This window comes from Lygodium microphyllum, chromosome 1, assembly GCF_053477565.2.
Source record: "Lygodium microphyllum isolate KBCC chromosome 1, Lygodium_microphyllum_v1.1.10, whole genome shotgun sequence".
In the NCBI taxonomy this organism is placed as follows: domain Eukaryota; kingdom Viridiplantae; phylum Streptophyta; class Polypodiopsida; order Schizaeales; family Lygodiaceae; genus Lygodium; species Lygodium microphyllum.
The window spans coordinates 91,886,123-91,896,855 of NC_141135.1; the positions used below are offsets into that span (position 1 = coordinate 91,886,123).

At 42.0% G+C, this 10,733-nt stretch overlaps 1 pseudogene; it reads left to right on the plus strand.

Moving 5' to 3' along the window:
- Positions 1 to 8,268: 8,268 nt before the first annotated feature.
- On the plus strand, positions 8,269 to 10,457 carry LOC148041404 (7-deoxyloganetin glucosyltransferase-like; annotated as a pseudogene).
- Positions 10,458 to 10,733: the final 276 nt, after the last annotated feature.

Below are 10,733 nucleotides of genomic sequence, written 5' to 3' on the forward strand. Positions count from 1 at the left end.
GTTAAATGAATAAACTTAAAATTGTGTCCTATAACATCAAGGGGTTGATTGACCCCAAAAGGGCAACTACATTCAGGGAATGGCTTAAAGGTAGTGCCATTTACCCCGATGTTATTTGCCTATAGGAAATAAAAGTGTCAGGTCCTCCTCTACTCAAAAACCTGCAGATAGTGGCTAAGGAGTATGAATGGTATATGACAAACCACACCAATAGGAGGGGGGACATGCATAGGTGTCTCCATTAAAATTAAGGATCAAATAAGTAAGGTTATGATTGATACAGAGAATAACTAGGTTGCAGTCCTTTTTAAAAATCAGGATGAATTTGCTATTGTCTCAGTATATGCCCCTAATATTTCTACTGAAAGAGGCAGGCTGTGGGATTCATTACAGGTCATCAATTGCCCCATTATCATTGCAAGGGACTTCAATATGGTTCAATAAACAAAAGACAGATATTTGGGAAAAGGAACATGTATTGCAGGAAGTGAAAAGAGTAAGTGGCTGGTAACTAAAGCCTATCATGGGCTAACTCATGTGAGTGAGCAACTAGGATTCACATGGAGTAACAATCAAAGTGGAGTTTATCTCCGAAAGGCTAGACTTGATAGATTTTACATATCTGCAAGTTTGTTGGCCTCTTTTGTTAATCTCAAAGTTAAAGCTCTTGATAACATAGTCATGTCTGACCATAAGCCTATTCAGCTAGTCCTCTCTAACTCATCCCAAATAATAAAAGCTGGTTGGTTTCATACTAACCCTAGACTATTTCAAAACAAAATAGTTAGGGACACTATCAAAGGAATCTAGACAATGGCTTTCTGGCAAACAGTCTCCCCAGCTCATTCATGGGCTAAAGCCATTAAAGACACTCAACAATTTTTTAGGGAAGTCAAAAATAAAAAAGTACAGCAAACTAGGGATCATATAGCTAGACAATACCTAGTGAATAAATCTTTGGAGATCAGGATAGAGGCTGGGGAGACCCAATTACAGCCTGACCTAGTCAGAATCAAACAAGAACTTAGATCTGTTGGAGAAAAAGAAACTATGGACATACAACTCTTCACTAGGCAATGGTGGGTTGGCAGAGTAGACAAACCCACCAGAGACATGTTCCAAGTCCTTAAAAAGAAAAAGGATAGAGACTTCATCCCATTGTTGAGAAGGGAAGATGGCACACAAGCCCAAAACAATGGAGAGAATCTCCTTATAGCTAAGGAATTTTTCTCTAAAATGTTTAGCTCCTCTAGAAAGAGTTCACAAGAAGAGACAACTGCCAATGCTAAGATAGCAATGGTTAGGATGAAGGTTGTCCCTCCAAGCTTGGCTGAGATTCTTGATGGGGAGCTATCAGTTATTGAGATTAGTGACACCATTGACTCTCTAGCATCAGGAAAAAGCCTAGGGCTTAATGGCCTTCCAAATGAATTCTTCAAAGAATTCAACGATTCTCTTATTCACCCCCTTCTCATGGTATGGAGAGAATCCCTAAAATTTGGAGCCTTACCCCACATAATCAATGAAGGAGTAGTCAAACTAATCCATAAGAAAGATGAAAAAGAACTCCTAGCCAATTGGAGACCCATCACATGTCTCACATTAGCATATAAGGTTTCTGCCAAAGCCATAGCTAGAAGGCTGTCTGATCATCTAGATCACTGGATAAGAAAAGAACAAAAAGGGTTCATTAAAGGGAGATATATCCTAGACTCAATAATTGCCCTATGGGAAGGCATTGAACATGCCCAAAAATCCAACTAAGACTTTGTGTTCTTCAAGATTGATTTTGACAAAGCTTATGACAGGTTAGAATGGGATTTTATCCTCCAATCCCTCCATGTTATGGGGCTGGGTAGAAAGTTCATCAAGTATATCAGTACTCTTTTTGGTAATGCCTCCACAAGAATTGCCATTAATGGGGAGATGATTGGTTCCTTTCCTTTGAGAAGATCCATCAGGCAGGGCTGCCCTCCTGCTCTCCTTTGGTTTGCCATTGCAGCTGATTCACTAGATTGGCTAACAACAAAGACATGGTACTCAACCAGTTTACGGATGATACAAATAGCACGGTAAATAATGATCCAGTTTCATTAGTAGCTTTTTGGAATTGCTTGCAAACCTTTTGCAAGGCTTCTGGTTCTATTATCAATCCAAACAAAATAGGAATTAAAACACTAATCAGTCCTTGTCCTGGTTGGCTCCTGGCTGTAGGGTGTAAGGAGATTGAAACATGCAAAGTATTCAGACTTCTAGGCATACCCATGGGATTTGGGATCTCAATGAAACAAAGGTGGGACTAGGTTTTGGAAAAAATTAGGGGAAATTTTGAAAACTTGAAGGGTCTACAGCTCAATATGGCAGGAAGATGTCTGGTTCTGAAACACATACTAATTCCAACCACAATCTACTTCTTGGCTTGTTGGAAACCATCTAAGTTAGGAATGAAGCAATTAGAGCAACTAGGGATAAATTTTTTGTGGACTGGGGATGGGGAAAATTTTAAAGTACCTAAAGTATCTTGGGTTGTTTGCACTACACCTAAGAAATTAGGTGGTCTTGGTCTTTCCAATCCTAGTATTCTAGCTGACAAACTTGCAACCAAATGGATTGCAAGAAGCATCTTAAGAAAAGAAGAAGACTAGATAACTTTGCTTAAGGCAGCCACTAGCAAGTTTCATGTAGAGGGTTGTCCAAAATGGAAAGGCTTAGACCCACTAACAATAACTATTTGTCCAGTCAAATTGAAAGCTAAAGACTGCTCTCCTTTGGCAAAAGGTCTCTGGGAGGCTTGGTTCAAGTACAAGAGTCTGTTAATCCCCTCTTCTCATCCCAACTTCACCCTACCCTGGAGTTCCAAAGAATCCATCTGGTTCAGCTTCTTTCAGGGAGCCATTCCAGATAATCAGATTAACTTAGCCCACAAGCTCTTCAAGAAAGGCATTAGAAGTTGGAGGGACATTTGGGATTCAGCCCCAAAAAGGTGGATGATTGGAATATAACTAAAATAGAAATTCAAATTAAAAAGACAGAAACTGGAGTTGATAACTGAAAGGGTACTCTTGTGGGGACCTAACATGTCTGCAATGATTAATCTTAATCACCACTTCAGTTACAGGGGAATCTGTTTTATGGGGGACAAACCTTTTCTACCCCTTCCATACCTATTAGAAAGCAATGCTCCTCTTTGTTTTAAACTAAATAACAGAGGGCATATTAATTGGTCAGTAGTACAGTGGAATTACAGGTTTGGTAACATTTGGGCTCCCTCAATCCAACCAAAGATGTATTGTCTAATGTGGCTCATTACTCTCAAAAGTCTTTGGACTAATGAGAGAGCACTCAAAGTTGGTCTAGGGAATGGACTTTGCCGAAGGTGTGGCCAATAGGTAGAATCAATCCCTCACATATTCCTTAATTGTCCTAAAAATTCTAACATCTGGTGTTTCATGCAGGTCCTTGTCATCAAGTATCACCCCACTAAACTCACTTGGAAGGAGTTATTACTGGGTGAAGTATATGGAATCCCTCCCCCAATATGGAAATGGATTAGAAGTTATTACTTGTGGAACATATGGATAAGAAGAAACAAGAAAACGCTTGAAAATATTGATTTGGATCCTATCCATGGTTTTAAATTTGATCTTTGTTTTCAGGTTGAGAAAGATGTAGAAATAATTCTCAAGCAGCATGAAGACAATATGAAGGAGGGACTAGGGAAAGCATTTTCCACTGTGGATGTGGCAGCCATACTGCTGGACATCAAGAACAAGGCTGAATAATAATGATGTAGATACGAATCTTAGGATAAACATCTTGACATTTGATGCTTAAGTTCAGACCTATTATGGACTATATGTTTTGTAATGCTGTTATTATGTACTCTCAAGTCAAGGTAGCTTCCCTGTTTTGAAGCAGCACTCCCTTAAACAGCTGTAAACCTTTTTTTGATATATTTTAATACAACTTTCAAGCTTCCATCAAAATAAATAAATAAATAAATAAACCTTCTTTATTGTGGTTTTCATAAGATGTAATACCATGCAATAGATCATTTCAACACATGCGTTATCATCATTATAGAGACTAGTAGTATATGGTGCATGACAATCTTGCAACAAATTTATCATCTCAGGAAAAATTAAAAATGGTAAATTTTGTTTAGCAATTAAATATGTAGTTCTAAATAATGAAAGTGATGGCTCATCTTTTACTTCCCTTATTTTTTAACACTCTTTTCAATACAATCTTTTCCTTCAAGTAAAATGGCTTCCATGGAAAACTTATGACAAGTTGTGTGAACATGTGATTTTAAGTTACTAATTTTAAAATTTATTGATCCCCCTTTTGAATATGCACTATGCGGATGAGGATATTTTAAACAATACTTACAATACATTTTTACTTCGTCTCTATCATAAACAAGCCATTTGAATTGGTCAAGCCAATCCTCTTGAAAAAATAAACATATGTTTACCACAGCACAGAGGAGCGGGAAATGGAAAAAAGGAAATAGAAAAAGGCGCAGGACAAAACGAAGAAAAAGGCGCCTTAACCGGTAACTAGATCCTGAAAAAATTAAAAGCACGGGCACGACCCTCAAGAAGTCTTAGAGTCACCCAAGGGAAGTAAAAGAGTAAAAAGCGCACCATTAAGTGTGAAAGTGCTCCCGAATCCTTGTAAAAGAGCCCCAGGCTCACTCCTGTGCAAATTGTATGCATTAGTTGGGAATAGGATAGACTAGAACGGTGGGAAATGAGAAATGGGCCTAGGCTAATGGCCGACCATGTAAAAAAGGGGATGACTACCCATGAAAAGTAAGGCATGTATATAAAGTTCAAAAAGTGAATGAGAAGCTCATTCTTTTGTGTGGCCAAAGCTTCTTCTTCTTCTTCTCTTGTTTCTTGCCTTCTTGCTTGTGCTTGAGAGAGGGATTGAGAGAGTGTGAGGGAGTGAGAGAGTGATTGTGTGAGACTGAGGGATCTTGGAGAAGGAGTTCTCCATCTTCTCTCTTCATTTTCCCCTCTTCTCTTCTCTTCTCTTGTCTCACGCATGGCTATGGAGGATGAAGCTCATGGGAGAGGGATTGAGGTTGCTTGAGCTTGCCTTAAGGATCATGGAGCTACCGGTGTGCAAGAAAGAGGAGGGTACTCAATCGAGCATCAAGGTAAGCTCACTACACCCGTAAGGTAGGCATTGCGCGTCGGCTATGTGAGAGGTAGCCATGGCCGCTCGGTTCGAAACACTTGAGCAATAAGTGGTCTGTAGGTCTCGGGGTAGAGCTTGTAGCTCCCTTTCAACATCCTTTTTTCTTTCAAGTTCAGCCTTATCTTCAAGTGAAATATGATTGAGTGATTCATTCAAATGCAATACATCTATTGAAGATGACTCCACAATATTATTAGTGTTTTCTTTTACCTTTTTAAAAGGATGCTTAGCTATATGTTCAATCCTGACCGAAGAGAGAAGATTACCCTGTCTTTTTTCTTTTGATTTAGGTGCTATTTCTCAAAAATAAAAAGAGTAGTTTCGATCTTACCTTCTTTGCTAATAATACTTGAAATTTGCTATCTTTTGTAATGCCTTTGTTTCTTCGGAAACCCAAGCTCCTCGAATCTTTATTCTCTTTTTATCTTCAACCTTCACAAATTTATCAATAAACACATAACAAAAAGAATTTGTTACTAATCTTTCATTTCACTAATGATTAATGAATTTTCCATGCAGAGGATGAGGAGAGAGAGGTAAAGACACACACACAAATATTATTTACCTAAAGACTTGAGAGACTTGATGATGGAATTGTTATGCTCAGCAATTGCTAGAAGTACCCACTAGTAAATGGTAAACTTATGTTCAAAGCAAAGATATAATGAGTTATTAAAATAACCAATCTTAAAAGAAAAGAGATCGCATGCTTTTACTTTATTGAATGATGTCAATATTTAATTAGAAATTACATTGGTAATAGCAAAACTTAAAAGACTAAAATTTAAACTTTAAAACTTAATGCAAAATGAAAATTGAACAATAAAGAATCGAGATGCTGCTTACTTGTTTTGTTGCTTGCGAATCGCGATTTTAGGAAGAAAATTGAGCAATAAGACATGGAAGTTAGAGGGCTGATTCAGGCCCAAGTACTAAGGCACCTTCAACTTTTTTAGACCCGTTTTAAGTTTTAACTCTCTTTCTTTCTCTCTCTCTCTCTCTCTCATGAATGAATGATACACAATGTCACAAAGGCCTTGGCCCCCTAGGTGGCAGGTGAATCTCTCTCTCTCTCTCTCTCTCTCTCTCTCTCTCTCTCTCTCTCTCTCTCTCTCTCTCTCTCTCTCTCTCTCTCTCTCTGCTTAGGGCCTAGCCCCTCAACATTTAGGGTCCACGTCTCGCATGCCAAGCCACCTAGCACTAATGATCGTGACTCCAAACAGCCAACAAATTCTGAGATTCTTTCTCAAATATCTCTCTCTCTCTCTCTTTGTGCTCACGGTCTCAAGACCAGTGCCCAGGCCCCATGCTAAGCCGCTTGGCTCTCTCTTGAGTCTCTCTCCTCAAGCCCTTAGAGGCTCAATGCCAGGCCGCCCATAGGCAAGGTTCCAAAATCCATTGTCCAACAACTTACTTAATGAAGTTAGCCTTTATGCAAGGCCTTGACCAACAAAGTCACGAATCTCTCTCTCTCTCTCTCTCTCTCTCTCTCTCTCTCTCTTCAACAGTTCAATTCTTCACTTCTTGAAGGCTTCAGCAATTGCCAATCAGGCCTTAAGGTGCCTTGAGCCACAAGAGCTCTCTCTCTCCCCCTCTCTCTCATCCCCCCCATAGCCCCGAGCCCAATCACAACACTGAGCAGGAAGGCAAGTAGTGATAGGTTTTAGGCAGTCTACAGGCCTAAGGCTCAAATTTAGGCACAAAGCTTAGTTTGAAGATTCAAGAAGCAACAATGTTGCATGAGCATGAAAGTGTGACAACTGAGTGTTCACTGCTGAGCAGTTCACGATTATAAGAGCTCTCTCTCTCTCTCTCTCTCTCTCTCTCTCTCTCTCTCTCTCTCTCTTCCATTTGGTTAATTGGTTGCTGCTAGTCGAGTGCAGTAAGATTTAATTATAATTAAAGCTATAATTAAATCTAAAATGCTCAAACTTCAAGGCTAGACTCCAACCTTTAAAGTTTAAGACTTAGGTTCAAGCTCTCAAGACTCAAACTCAAAGGCTACCAAATGCTAAAATGGTCGAAGACTTAAGCCTTAAGCCTTATTTCATATTTAAATTTTACATCTTATAAATTTTAAAGTATTATATATACTGTATTTATTATTTAAAATCCTTTTCTATATCATTCTAAAAGGGAAATTTCCTTCTATTTTAATGTTGAGAAGGATATTCTCCTTAGATGATCAACTTGAAATGGTTGAAGTCCTTTTCGCCTATATTTTTTTACAAGTAAGCACTTCTTGCCCACATGTAATCGAACAAGTTTTCTCCTAAAATGAATCGACCTTAGGAAAAAAGCGAACCGCCTTTTCTTGAACACTGCCTTCAAGCTTCTGGGCCATTATTGACATGATGGAGAATTCCAAAATATTGGAAGCAATGCATTTGAAAGGCAAACTAAAAATGGCAAAAAAAAAAGTATTGTGTTCCAAGGGCACTTTTTCCCCTTAAATTTTAGTCTATTGTATTATAAATAAATTTATTAATCTAATTGCCCAATGCTTAGTTACTAAGGCAAGCACAATCAATTGTGAAAGGGGATTCTCCAAGATGAACCGTGCCATGTCAAATGACCGCAATCAATTGAGCTTAGAGAATGTCAACAAGCTTATGTTTCTTTCTTACAATGGTACACGAGATCCAAGAGAGGTAGATAGGGATGCGATCTACTCTACTCGGGATAACTTGAAATTCATCCAAGCTAGGTAGTAAAGGTTATATTAATGATTCTTAATAATGTTGATTAAATCAAATATGTATAGTATAAATTGAATGAAAAAGTTATCTTACACACAAATTAACATTTTATTGTTATTAAGTGATTTTGATTAAAAAGCTTCCTTGCACAAAGTTTAAATCTTAAAAGGTAATATTTATTGCACACATCATTGGAAGACCATATTTTAAAAAGTGACCTTCAACTGAAAGGGCAAGATCATAGAGAGACGTGGAGGAGAAGATATGGTCTAGCCCTTCAAAAATGAACAATTTTAATTTATTATTTCATCGGTTTATACCTTCAGTGGCAACCATACTCTTCCTTTGATCATCTCATATCGGTAGCACGGTGCTGCAGCTTCTACACCATATTCTGCAGAAGGCATCATCGGTCTGTTAAAGTCCGATATGGGCGCCGAGGCCGATCTCATCTGCAAGGCTCAATGTAATAAGTCACCTGCACGGCCTCATGCCATGGTGATACCCTTCCCTGCGCAGGGCCACATCGGCCCCATGATGCACCTCTCGGTCAAGCTAGCTTAGGAGGGGTTCACGATTACCTTCGTGAACACGCAGCACAACCACTCCATACTCAAGCCCATGCAGGCTCGGCTGCAAGCGCAAGGCCTCGACACACGCTTCTCAGAGATAAGGGACGATAGAGAGAGCGGGAGCACGAGCGGGCAGGACACGTTGGTGGAGGTCTGCAAGTCCTTCTTCAGCCTCCGGCCTGCATTGGAGCAGCTGGTAGAGGGGCTTCTGCGCGTGGATCAGGACAAAACGGATCACAGTGATGCAGATGCGGTTCCACTTACTCTAATGATATCCGACCTGTATCTGTATTTCACACAGGATGTGGCGAACAAGCTCCAGCTCAGGAGGATGGCGTTTTGGACTGCCTCGGCGGGGACTCTGGCGTCGATGATGGCTGGCTGCAGGCCTGCTGAAGGTAGAAATTAGATTTTATTCTGATGCACAGTGTGTAATTTGTTCGCAATATGATGTGTCATACGGATGAGTATAGAATGTCCACAAAATGAATGCTAACTGACGATGTCATGTGCCGCTTCATATGTACTCCATTGTACAGATAATATGGTATGTAAAATAGACTGATGCAGAGGCTTTACAATATGTCCGCAATTGATGGCTTGCGATACTATGTAACGTAGTATCCATTAACCTAACTGATGTGTCATGGAATATTTTGTAGTATCCCAGTTAATTGAATTCTCCTCGGTTAGCAGTCTGTTAACCCCACTTACTATGGTAGCTAGCAATGACTGGACACGCGATACGATTTGATTAGTTGCTTTTTACTAAATCAATTTCCAAGTCATCTACTCTCCAGCAATTGCATTCCTTTGCAGGTTGATCATGTGCGCCTATTGAGCTTTTTGATTCACCATGATAAGTTTAGGAAACCATGGCAACTCATCACCTCAGTAGGCCATGTGCCTATTCTATGAGCGATGTATATGGATATACACTACCGCTTGTACCGATGGAAATGGCTGCAGAATCAGTGTTCATCTACACTGCATTAGTGTTCTGATGGTATGCAAATATGTTTGCAGAAGCGTATCGAAATTCGAACTCGCGGCTAATCGACTGGATCCCAGGCGTGCCAGCGCTGCGGCTGCGCGAGCTCAACACGTTCCTGCAACCGTTCGACGACGAGGACTTCATGTTGGACGTGTTCCTGCAGCCGTGCCGCCGCATCCACGAGGCCACGTGGGTGGCCATCAACACATTCGATGCCCTTGAGGCAGCCTCCATGGCGGCGCTGCGGGCCAAGGAGCGCGATGACACGTGGACAGTGGGCCCAGTGCTACCGGCGTCCTTCTACGAGGGCCACGTGGATCGGGCCTACCCGACGGCGGCGCTGTGGCCGGAGGAAGAGGCGTGCGTGGGGTGGCTGGATGCGCAGGAGGACGAGTCGGTGCTGTATGTGTCCTTCGGCAGCATCGCGGTCCTCACGGCTCAGCAGTTCGCCGAGCTGGCGTTGGGGCTAGAGGCGAGCGGGCGGCCTCTGCTGTGGGTCATCCGGGCGACCTGATGCACGGCGACGGTGCCATCTTCCCGGAGGGCTATCTCGAAAGGATGAAGGGGCAGGCGTGCTTCGTGCCGTGGGACCCGCAGATGCAGGTCCTCACACACCGAGCCGTGGGCGGCTTCCTCACGCACTGCGGCTGGAACTCCACCCTGCAGAGCCTCTCCGCGGGTATGCCCATGCTGGGCTGGCCCTACTTGGCAGATCAGATGCGGAACAAACGGTGCTGCGTGGACGCCTGGGGGGTGGGCCTGGACTTCGGGGCGGGCGCAGACGGGCTGATTCGCAGAGAGCAGGTGGAGGCCAAGGTCAGGGCGCTCATGGCCCAGTCCGGCCACCTCAAGGCCTCGGCTGCCACCTGGAAAAAGTCAGCGCAACAGGCTGTAGACTTGAAGATACCTGGCACCTCCTCTCGTAATTGGGCCGACTTAGTCCAGGCCCTATCACAACCCCCTCCAGTGCCCAGCAGACCCTGACCTTCTCCCCTTCTCCACTCTCTCTCGCTCGCGCTTTCTGTCCCGGAGCCCGAAATACAATGATGTTTTTGCCCTATCAACCTGTCGAGGGATCGATTCAAACCACCATTCTACGCCTTGTTTACTGCTCGGTTGGGCCTCGGCCTCGAGATGACTGCTGCCTGGGCCGTATCTAACATGTTTCCAATAAGCAGTGTAATTTATCTATCCTTTTCGGTGCTACAATTCCGATTGTTAAATTTTTATACCGCAATGGTTGTCGTGGAACATACTCGA